Source organism: Tenrec ecaudatus, chromosome 13 (genome assembly GCF_050624435.1).
Source record: "Tenrec ecaudatus isolate mTenEca1 chromosome 13, mTenEca1.hap1, whole genome shotgun sequence".
Lineage (NCBI taxonomy): Eukaryota > Metazoa > Chordata > Mammalia > Afrosoricida > Tenrecidae > Tenrec > Tenrec ecaudatus.
In genome coordinates, this window is record NC_134542.1 from 95,689,145 (window position 1) to 95,700,221 (window position 11,077).

Here is an 11,077-nt window from a genome sequence, read left to right on the forward strand (position 1 = left end):
ATTCTTTGTGCATTGCTATTATATTAGATAACTTCCTATAGAAAGCTGTGCCTAATTGTGTCATCCCTTCATCCTTCTGAGAATTTGTAGGGTTTTAGTTTTCACTCTTAAGTCCACACATCACCAATCTTGAAAACTTCACCAAATATTTCTATTAAAAGTGTTTCTGTCTTCTCTCTATGTTATGCCTTGTTGTACTTTTTCAGAACATTGGAAGTAGGTGAAAGTTATAAATCAAGCAATGTCATGAGGACACATAGTTCTGCCCAAATACATTAACTTTTAGGGGAAGGAAGAGAGATTGTTAGAAGCTAAAACTGAGCAGCTTCTCTCTGAAAACTAAGCAAAGAACTAGCGCTCAGAGTGGTATCAGGAGAACACTGTGCGGCGTTCATTTTCCAGGTCCAGAGATAGATTTCTGTCCGAAATCTCATCTTCAGCATCACTAATGTTTTGCCACCTATCACTAGGGCCTCATCAGGATCACCTGGGAGCTTCCCATGGGAATCCCTTTCACGGAAGAAGTGTAGAGTCATGGGGCAAGAAATAAAGATACAAGGCAATCTTTATCAAAGAGGATACTTTTCTTTAATAGTACACTCGTCACAAATATGGTCTGAGTTATCGAAGGCTTCATTGTCCCCATCTGGAAAGGAAATACAATTTGAGAGAGCCTCTACTTGGATGAACTGGAGGCTAGCTCAGCCATCACAGAACCCAGACATCTCGCAAACCTAACCACATTACCCAGCTACTCTAAGAATAGAAACCAGCCCCTGCTGGTGTAATAAAGCAATTTTCCCTTTCTGTCCCTGGGACTTAGAGACCTGATCACTAACTAATTCTAATATAGAATGCCTTTTTTGATAAGGGATTTTGAAGTACATTGAGCATTAAAAGAAAAAAAAGGTTCATATAGCATTCTGTGTGGTACACCTCACTTGGAAGCACAGTCTGTGCACACTGGCCAGCTGCCAAACATGGCTCTTTGAAATGCTAGTGTTACATGATGGTGTGATTTCAGGAGTCAAATAGGTATTGGTGACTCCTGCCTGAAACTTGCAGGTGTCTTTTCCATGAGTGTGAATTCTCATTCCATGGAACTCAGAGAACAAACAGAACAGTAAACACAGGTAGGACTAGAAAGTTTACCAGCTAGGAGCCCTGGGCTCAGACGCATTAAGTTTCCTTATGTAAAGTCACACATACATATAAAAACGATCAACCCGTGGAGGCTCAGACGACAGCTGGATGATACCTTCCTTATCCTCGTCGTACCTCTCAATGACAGGACATCCTCTAGGTCATTCTGTCCTGTGCATTGGGACCCTCTGGCATTATACTTTAATTAAGTGGTCAGATAATTAATGCGTGAAAATCAGTCACTGCCAATGTTGAGCTAACCATTTTTCATACATAATGTGTCCACATCAACATTATAACAGCCATATACTAAAGATTGACAGGGTCACTTTTAAAGAGGCCCTGATAAATATTTGCATTAAAGATTCTTGGGATCATCTTAAGGGACTGAGAAGTGAAGTTTCATTGCTGATATGTTTTCCTTGCTCCATGATCATAGAAAATTACTCTACTTGTAGGTCCATTCTAGGATTTTAACAGATCAAATGATTCATAATATCTTTAATCTTTTAACATTTTTCATCATCAAGCCAATACTGACTCACGGCTATCTCGTGTGTCAGAATAGAAAAGCATTGCATAGGATTTTCACATGTTGTTATTCTACAGTAGATATTCAAGCCTTTATCCCAACCTACCTGTGGGTGGACTCAAAAATCCAAGCTTTTGGTTAGCAGCTGAGAACATGAACTTTTTGCCCCCTTCAGGGCCATCATTTATTATATACTGATGTGTACTTAAGAGGGGCCCTGATAGTGTAGTTCCATTTTGGACTGATAACCTCAAAGTTAAACCACCAAGAACTCTATCAGACAAAGATGAGGCTTTCTATTCCCGTAAAGAATTAGTGTTGGAAACTGACAGGGACAGTTCTACTCTGGCCTATAGCATTTTTAATTAATTGCTTCACTTTGTTTAAAATATGCATTCTATATTTGGTTTCAAAGGAGAGGATACAGAATACTTTTTTTCATTACCCTCTCTTTACCCCTAATATCACTTATTGTGGTATCATAACGGCTGCTCCTTTCTTTCGAAATGACTTCCACCTTACATGTTGGGAGTTCTTTCTCTCATTTCAATCTTATTTTCTATGAAATCTGCAACCTTCATATAGTTTAATCTAATACCTATTTCCATTTTATTGGTTCGAGGTAAGAAAATCAGAGTGGTAGTTCAGAGTCTGAGAGGAGTACCTCGGTTTGGATGCTCTCTTGCATGCAGGTGATGCGGGTGATCCTGTCGCTCACTGGAGCCTGAGAAAGAGCCAGAGGCAGTACAAGAACAGAATGGCACAGAGAGGAGAGATAAGCAAAGCACCGAGGGTTTTGCTCCTTCTTGGGCCTTTGCTACCAGGTTTCCTGGGTCTAGCTAAGTCCCTCTCCATGAGGCACTTCTTTGTTGCTATAAAAAAGGAAGGAAAAGTGCCCCTTCTGCTGAATTTAGTTAAATTGGGTTTCTGTTAGTTGCACCATTACGTAGGCTAATTACTACCACCACTACCCTTAAGGAAATGATAAAGGCCCAATATGTGCTGGTCTGTGTATATTCATTATTCCATACAATCCTTGAACAATCCTCAAATATAAGTATATTTATTTCTATTTTCCTGACGAAGAAACTGATGATCAGGGAGATTAACTAACTTAACCATCGTTTGCAAATTTCCTTCCAAATCTATTTGAGAAAGAAAACAAACAAACACTTTTCTACATTAACCAGAGAATGTAATAAAATTGGGACAGACATAAGCGATGTAGGATTGTTGCTGGTTACCACTGAGTTAAGTCCAATTTCTACTTTGGAAGACATGGCAATGGAGAACCAGTAACAAGGAAAAGTGTTTCTCATAGAAATGTCTCAGATTCAAATGATAGGAAACATGCTTAAACTCATGTACTGATTCATAACTCTAAATCCCAGGGTCAGTCTTACTATGGACCTGAATATGAGACTCAAATAAATGCATCAGCTCTGTCTCTGTCCTTTGACTCTACTTTTGTCTTTATTGATTTTACTCTCATGTATTCTTTCTCCAAGTACTTGCCAAAGGCTTCTTCCAAACACTTTCGAGACCTGCAAGTCTACACTTGAGACGCATGTAAACTGGGGACATGTAGCCTACAGTCCTCCCCTCTTCCCAAAGATAAACAAAGGAAAGATGCTGCTACAGGCCCTGGAATTTGACAGGGGGTTGTTTTGAAGAAAACAGGATTTGAGTAACAAAATATGATACAAAAGACAAGGATTAGGCTGTAGGTAGCCATAGTCCCTGGTCTACTTTGGGAAGACCCGTCAGGAAGGGCAGAGTAGGTCCTTGGAGACCTCAGTTGCTGGTGTCTAGGATAGCACCTAACAACTTCAGACTTACAATTACTCAATATCATGTCCGAGGAAAAGACAAACAGAAGTTACAAATAAAGAACTCTACTGGCCCAGATTGGGTTACACCCCGTTTCTTGAACCAATTGTTATTGTCAGAATTTAAGACTATGCTAATTAGCCAAACCTGCGTCAGTGGACACACTGAGAGTCAGGTACCGGAAGCAGCCCTGGAGAATGCTGGGGAATCAGAATAATGGGATGGGGATGCTGCTACAGAGCCAGGGTATGGCTGCAGGATATGGTGACCATAAAGAAATCACCCTGGCTATAAAGGACTTTAGGGAAGAGTTATCACTTGAGATGTCAAGAACTATCATGAGCATGATATTGCTGAATTCTGAGAAGTCAACCCAAATGAAGATTCATTGAACACTTAGTATATGACAACCGCTTTGCCTTTTTAAAAAAATAACAATCAATCGTCATCCTCATTTTATATATAATGAGACTAAGTCCTAAGGAAGTTAATGTACTTGCCTTGTTTTCAGTGATAAAGCCTAGAATGGAACATAATACTAGGTAGTTCCAAAGTCTAACTTTTTCTTTTCTCTTTTGCCACTAAAAGATATACAGAAAGCCTGAGTGGAACAAATGAGTTAAGCACTCACCTATTAACCCCAATATTGGGGATTTGAACTTATTCAGAACTACCTTGGAAAACAAGCCTAGGTAGCTGCTTTCAAAAACTCTCAATCAAAAACCATCCCCTGGAGCAGTTCTACTCGGTACACGTGGAATCACTCAAGGTCAGAATTGACCTTACAGGGCTAGCAACAACAAACAATTCAGATGAAGATACTATTTCTCATACATTCTTCCCTAGGCACCAGATAGGTGTATGAATTATCTGACAAAAGAGATGCAGAATTTTATTTCTAGATCTCTAATCAAGAGCAGTCAAAATTGAGTACAAAATAGATTAGTATGAGGCTTGTCTCCCTGAACCTGCTTTCCCTGAGACCTCGCATCAGGAGAACAAGAAAGTGAGGCTAAGGAGGCAGGTGCGTAGAGTCCTAAACTGTGGACTGAGAAGTTGCTTCTTCTTGTATTCATTTCAGTTCCTCATCAGGTTTCAGGTTAAAAGCAATGTTTTTAATTATTATTTTTCCCTGGAAAAAGAATGGTTTTTTTAAAGAAAGCTTTGAATGCATTTAAAACCTCTGCAGTTATTCTGCGGACCCCTCTGGCATACTTAATTCCACACTTCCTAAGGTGGCAGAAGTGGGGGCCATTCTGTTCTCCCCCTGAGCCCATGTGCACATTGGGGTGAAAGGGCTAGCACATATTGAGCAGACTTCCCAGAAGTGTCCAAGCAGAATGCAGATTACCACCTTGAAGGAAAATGAGCAAAACTCACGCGGAAGAAGCTATCCACCTCTAAATTCCCATGATCCTCGGGGACAGACATAAATCTGAATTTTCCATGGGAGACCTATCGTGGATGGCATGTAATGCACTAGGAGGACAAGTCCTGTGGGAAGCCGGGTGGGGGGGAGATGTGGGCAGTGCCTTCTTGTCCTATTCAGTGCCATGCAGTTTGCATTGGACCATGACCACTGGCCTGAAGGTCAGAAGTGAGGAATACAATCCATCATTAGCTACAGTGCCCTTCCCTGTGTCCGTAAAAATGCAGACGCCCATGTCTATGAAGCAAAATAAGATCCAAGAATAAAACTATGCATATAGTTTTGGAAACAGCAGGGAGGGGGGAATGGGAACTAAATAATAACAACAAAATGATAGTATCTAACAGGACTAAACGTAAAGATGGGAAGAGTAAACCAGAAACAAATGGGAGACATGAGCCCTGTGTCTTCCACAACTGAGTGTAGACTAAAACATTCCACTTAGCCCTTCCCATCCCCTATCTTAGAAATGTGATAAGCACCTATGAGTGGTTTTTTGCTGAAAATCAATGGTGGTAAAAACCCAATTGTCTAAAAGGGAAATATCAGAGTGGTGTCATGTAAATCTATGGTGAGCTATCTCCAGACAGACAGCCCTATCAGAGGAATGGGGGTAGTGATGAGAAAAGAACACAGCAGAGAGGAAGGAGAGCATGCACATCTGGGGAACACAAATGCATGCCTGTTGGTAGGAAAAGAGGGAGGCCTGGCCTCCAGCTGGGGGGAAAGAATGACTGAAAATGCTTTGGGGGACTCTAGGGGATCTTTGGTGGTATGCACTGCATGCGTCACATTGACTTGGGCTTCTGGCGGTATTCTGCAGACCCAGGCTGGGGGCCGTGAAGCAATGGGACACCGAATCATGGATCTCCAAGGCACACACATGCTACAGAGTCTACATCAGGGAGATCCCATGCGGGAACCCCACTAAGTGATCTGGACCCTACCTCAGACACACTTGAAAGTTGAGGACTTAAGTCAGAAAAGACAGCTGTACCAAGATTAATGAACTGTTGGAAGGTGGACAAACAGGATCTTGTTACATCCATGCCATATATATGTTGTATTAACATATGTATTATTCCAGCAAAAATGTTATGGATATTCTGTTTTATGATTTTTGTTTGTTCGTATTAGAGTGTATCTCAGAGGTGTTATGTCATCGGGGGTCACCCTCTTGAACTTGGGTGATATGTTTATCTGTTTTTAGTACATGAAACCCAGAATTGATGAGCATGTAGGGACAGCAAGTAGAATAAATGTTTCTGTAGGGGGAGACAGATGCGGAGGGTGGGTCAAAGGGAGATGATGTGAAGGAGTTCAGGAAGAAAAAGTATGTTTGGAAACTGATTGTGGAAGCAATTGTACCATTCTGCTTGATGTGATTGAACTATGGAATGATATAACATACACACGTATTAACTTCCAAGTAATAATCAATTAAAAGGGGGAAAGAAAACACCATTGATCAAGGAATGGGTTTGGGGCTCACATTAAATCTCCGCTCCAACTTAAGAACAAAGAGTTCTTACATAATGGCCCTGCTCAATACTCGCCCTTGGAAAGTGAACACCGAAACCATGGTTGCTGCAGCAAACCGCGGTGAGAAGTTAGATGGTGCCTGACTAGCAGCGAGAATGGCGTTTGGGGTCTTAAAGGCTTCTCTCCAAACAAGCAGCCATCCAAGCAAGATGTCAACTAAACCCAAATGGAAGGAGCACACCGAAGGATGTTAATGAGGCACCAAAGGATGATAAATCATATAATCTGAAATCAAGCCTTGGTACATAAACAGCTAACTGGCTCTTATATGAAAGGGAGGCAGTGGGAACTCACCAGGGGCTCCTTGGGAGGAAAGACAGGGTGATCTTTTATGTAAGGAGTGCAGCCTAAGAAACCCTATGGGGCAAGTCTTCCATGGTGGACAGAGTTCTTATGAGTCAACTAGGCAAGCCAGCTTTAAAATGTTCCTCCGCATCCCCCAAAAGACTGCCCTCGCACAGTGTGGACTCCATTTCTGCCAGTGGCTGGGCTGATGTGAGCACATCTATGCCTGCATTGTAACGGCCAACTTGTCGAAGGCTGCCGTTCGTGTGGAGGTGCCGCGGGCACTCGGTGATGGAGTGACCGGCAGCTTCTGATCAGTGCCGGGCAGAGCCGGCATCTGGTGGCAAAAACGTTCAGTTATTAGTGACCTGGGCTCTATTCAAACCAGTGACCTAGATATGAAGGACTGCACATCCCAAGACTACCCTCCTGTGCCATCAAATCTCCCCTATGGCCTGGATCTTGTCCTGAGACCCAGGTCTCCTGTTGAACTAGCATGGGACAGCAGCCACGGAGTTGGCAAGCTGTAAGAGGGGGAGGGTGTGTGTGTGTGTGTGTGTGTGTGTGTGTGTGTGTGTGTGTGTGTAAGAGAGAGAGAGAGACAGACAGAGAGAGACAGAGAGACAGAGACAGAGAGAAACAGAGGGGGAGACAGAGAGAGATGAACATACCGAGTTGGCTTTAATTATTACTTTAAAGTTTTCTCAGTTCCTTTTCCCCTAAAAACCTGAACTGTTCTGAATGCCAAATACTTGCCAGGAAGTACAAGAATGGTGTGCAAATAAACACAGCCTTCTATTTGGTGTGAATGGTGGAAACGCACCAGCCCCCTCCCACACTGAGGAATAATGAAAGGAAACCAAATGAGAGGGAGTCGTTGAAAAGAGAAGAAAGAGATGAAATGAGCACTGCGCGGACCAGAAGAATATTTACTGCCAAAGAAAGCAAGGGAGCTAAATGAACGCTCCCGTGCACAGCGCCCCTCGCTTAGCTCCTCCGGCTCGCTCTCTCAATCCTTCTCATCCAAGAAGGACACTTGTTTGTTTTTTGTTTTTTTTTTTTCAGTAAAACGTAGACTTTCTATGAGTTAGGTGATGGCCTTGCACAGCGAGCGAGATTAAGATACGAAACAAAACAAAACCCCCCCAAATCAACCAACCAAACCGAACAACTGCATGTAAAGTTCGGTCTTGGCTGTGCTGTAGTTTGAGAAGAAAACGCCAGCTTTGCGGACGGCCCTGTAGAGGGAGCTCCACTCCGCACTTCTGAGCTCCTGCCTCCACAATGAAGCAATTGTTTCCTGTCTCCACTTAGCAATTCCTCCCTCTCTTTTGGTTCTTTCTGGTTGCATGTTCTATTTATTTTAATGTATACCTTTGTGTAAAGCCTGTCTCTGAGTGGCTAGATACCCCGTTGATAGGTGGCCTTCAAGGGGGAAAAGGGAGTGCAGCCTATTCCCATGACATCCCAGGGCTTTGTAGAGCCAAAAAAATCCTTCTCAGGAACACCTAATCCTTGGGCCGCGTCCAAGTACCACAATTCCTCCGCACAACTGACATGGGCCGCTTGGGACACTTGAGAGCTTTAGGTGTGTCTCTCTGAAGTCAGCCCCAGCCAAGCATGAGGCAAATGTGCCCGACCAAAGAAAATAAATTATGTGGACTCCAATTTTCAGCAGTTATGAAGTATTAAATTACACATACGAAGAAATCACTTTGGGATTAACCCTTTGGTACCGAAACACAATCTTGTCGCAACGCTTGTAAAAGGAACATGATCTGGGGAGAGGCTGGCTTTCTGAAGACACAGAGGTGGCCGGCCAGGAGGCAGAGATTTTAAATTGTAAATGAAATAAGGTTGCGATCAAATGCTAATGTTTTACACACTGCTATCTAGGCATAGTGTGTGTGTGTGTGTGTGTGTGTGTGTGTGTGTGTGTTTGGGGAAGAAGGGGGGCTCTCCTGTCTCTTCAGATACTCTGAGCCCTGAATGCTATTTGTTTCGGTGACACTGCAAAGTTTAAGCATTCCCTGCGAATGGTACTCTCTGCACTTACTCAGAATGCATTTTAGCACACACCGCAGTTGCTGCTGTGGCTTCTTCATTCAGGTTTGGAGAAGAAGTAGGGGAGAACTTCTAGGACTTGCCTGAGCTACAGAAGCCCTAAAAAAATTAGAAAACAAAATCAGTCCTCCATGACTCAGTATGAGCTAGACGAGAACCCCCTGCCTGGCCCTTTCAAGAATTCCTGGTTCCCCATAACTATCAGAAGCAGCATGGCTGGTACATGGTGTGGCTGTAATTTAGCACATAAGCTTTGCATGAGAAAAACACAGCACTGCTGTTTCTCTCCCCTTGAAAGTTGTTTATTTACCAAATGACCGCACAAAGCAAATCTCCAACAACAACAGGAAGAAATCCATCTTGAAGAACTTCATTTTTTAAAGGCATTTTTCAATAAAAGCATGTCTCAACTATGCAAATTTGGGAGAACGGGCAACCCTGTCCCTGTTCACTTCAGTCTTATTACAAGAGATTATGTGATCTGCCAGAGACAAGGTGTTTGGGGGTGGGCTAAGTGGGCCCCCTGACAGATCCTTCACTTACATCTTACATTTGTGTGTGTGTGTGTGTGTGTGTGTGTGAGAGAGAGAGTGTGTGTGTGCATGTGTGTGTGTGTGTGTGTGAAACAAAACATAGCCATGTCCCTAAGAGACACGCTGGGAATGTATCACAAACAGTGAGGACACTGGGGTCACCAAAAGAGATTGTGAAAGTGTTTCAGAGCAACATGCCTCGGACAAGGAGCATCTTCACTCCCAGTGTCACTTGTTTCTGAAACAAGTCTCCCATTGGAGAAATGTCTCAAATGACCAGTTCCTTGGAGGAAGGATGATGACCTTTCCAAGGAGAGCAGCTTTGAGTGACAGGGCCTACATGGGGGCATACGTGGAGATTTGATCAAATAACTCACAGGATCAGAAGTGGGTGCATGGGTGTTTGTATGCAAAGAAAGAGAGAGGACACGAGGCTGAGACGGAGATGGGGAAGCAAAGTTCCTGACATCATATAGTTGTTGGGTGGAGTAACTAATCGCAGCGATTGCTAAGCACTATGAAAGGAGACTGCTGTGTAAAGCTAACACAGGCTAAACCAAACTTTGCAAATGTCTTGAGGCTTTTATGACCAACAGGTGGCATGTGAGAATGCAAACGCTCAGACGCCCCAGTGAGAGCCTTCTGGATGGGAAGAGGTGCAGGAATTTACACCGTTGTGAAACCAGAGTGACTGAAAACCATTGCTTCATGTATGCAATCTTCCCCAGCTCTGCTTAGGAAGCAGAATGACTGATTGAAAATGTGCTTATTAAATACTTATTTATATTGGTCTTATATAAATACACGAGCAGGGAAAAAGGTTAAAAACTCTGCTGTAAATGGGAAAAGTCAACTGACCTTGCTTGTGCACAAGCATGTGCGAGCCAAAAATCCCAAATGAGGAAGGCAATAAAATAATTTTTAAAAGCCCACTGATTATATCATGATCATTTTCAAACCAAGTTGACTTGCCTTTATCAGATCCACCTCACACTATTTACTCAGATAAGAAAGAACTCTCTGTTACTGAACGCCCCAAGTGTGACTTATCACTCCCCACATGACAAGGCTGCCCAGTAAGACCGCTCGGTCTTTCAAAACATTATTAATAGTGTCATGGCTGAAACTGGAAATAAGACTAGAGGTAGTGAGTGTGCATAGAGTAATACTGGGGACAAAGTGGGTTTGTTAAGTCTGGTTCTCTCTGTCAGCAAGGATCATCAATGTGTGCCTCCTCCACATCAGAACGAAGGGCATATCTCCTTCAAGTAGCTTGCAAATAGCAGGGATTCATGTGATGTCATGCGATGTCATGTGATGTGATGGAGACCCCAGAGATGAACTCTTTACCTTGAAGCAATGATGTACGCTAAAATACCCTTAATCATTACAATGGTATTTTGATATATCCAGTGACGAAGCAAATTTTATCTTCCCACAAAAATCTAAGAAATATTATTATTATTATTATTATTATTATTATTATTACTTGACCACTTCCACAGAAGTCAAAAATTTAAAGTATTGACTGGTAACTTTGAATATTCACAGGATAAGACAGACTTAGGAATTTGGAACGAGTGATCATTCAGATCTGCTCCTCACTCTTCTCTTTGCAACTTTGTCTTTGGCAAGAAATTTCTACTTCATAAAAGCTCCTGTCATTGAGTTGATTTTGACATATGATCATCCTGGATGTGTCAGACTGGAACTGTGCAC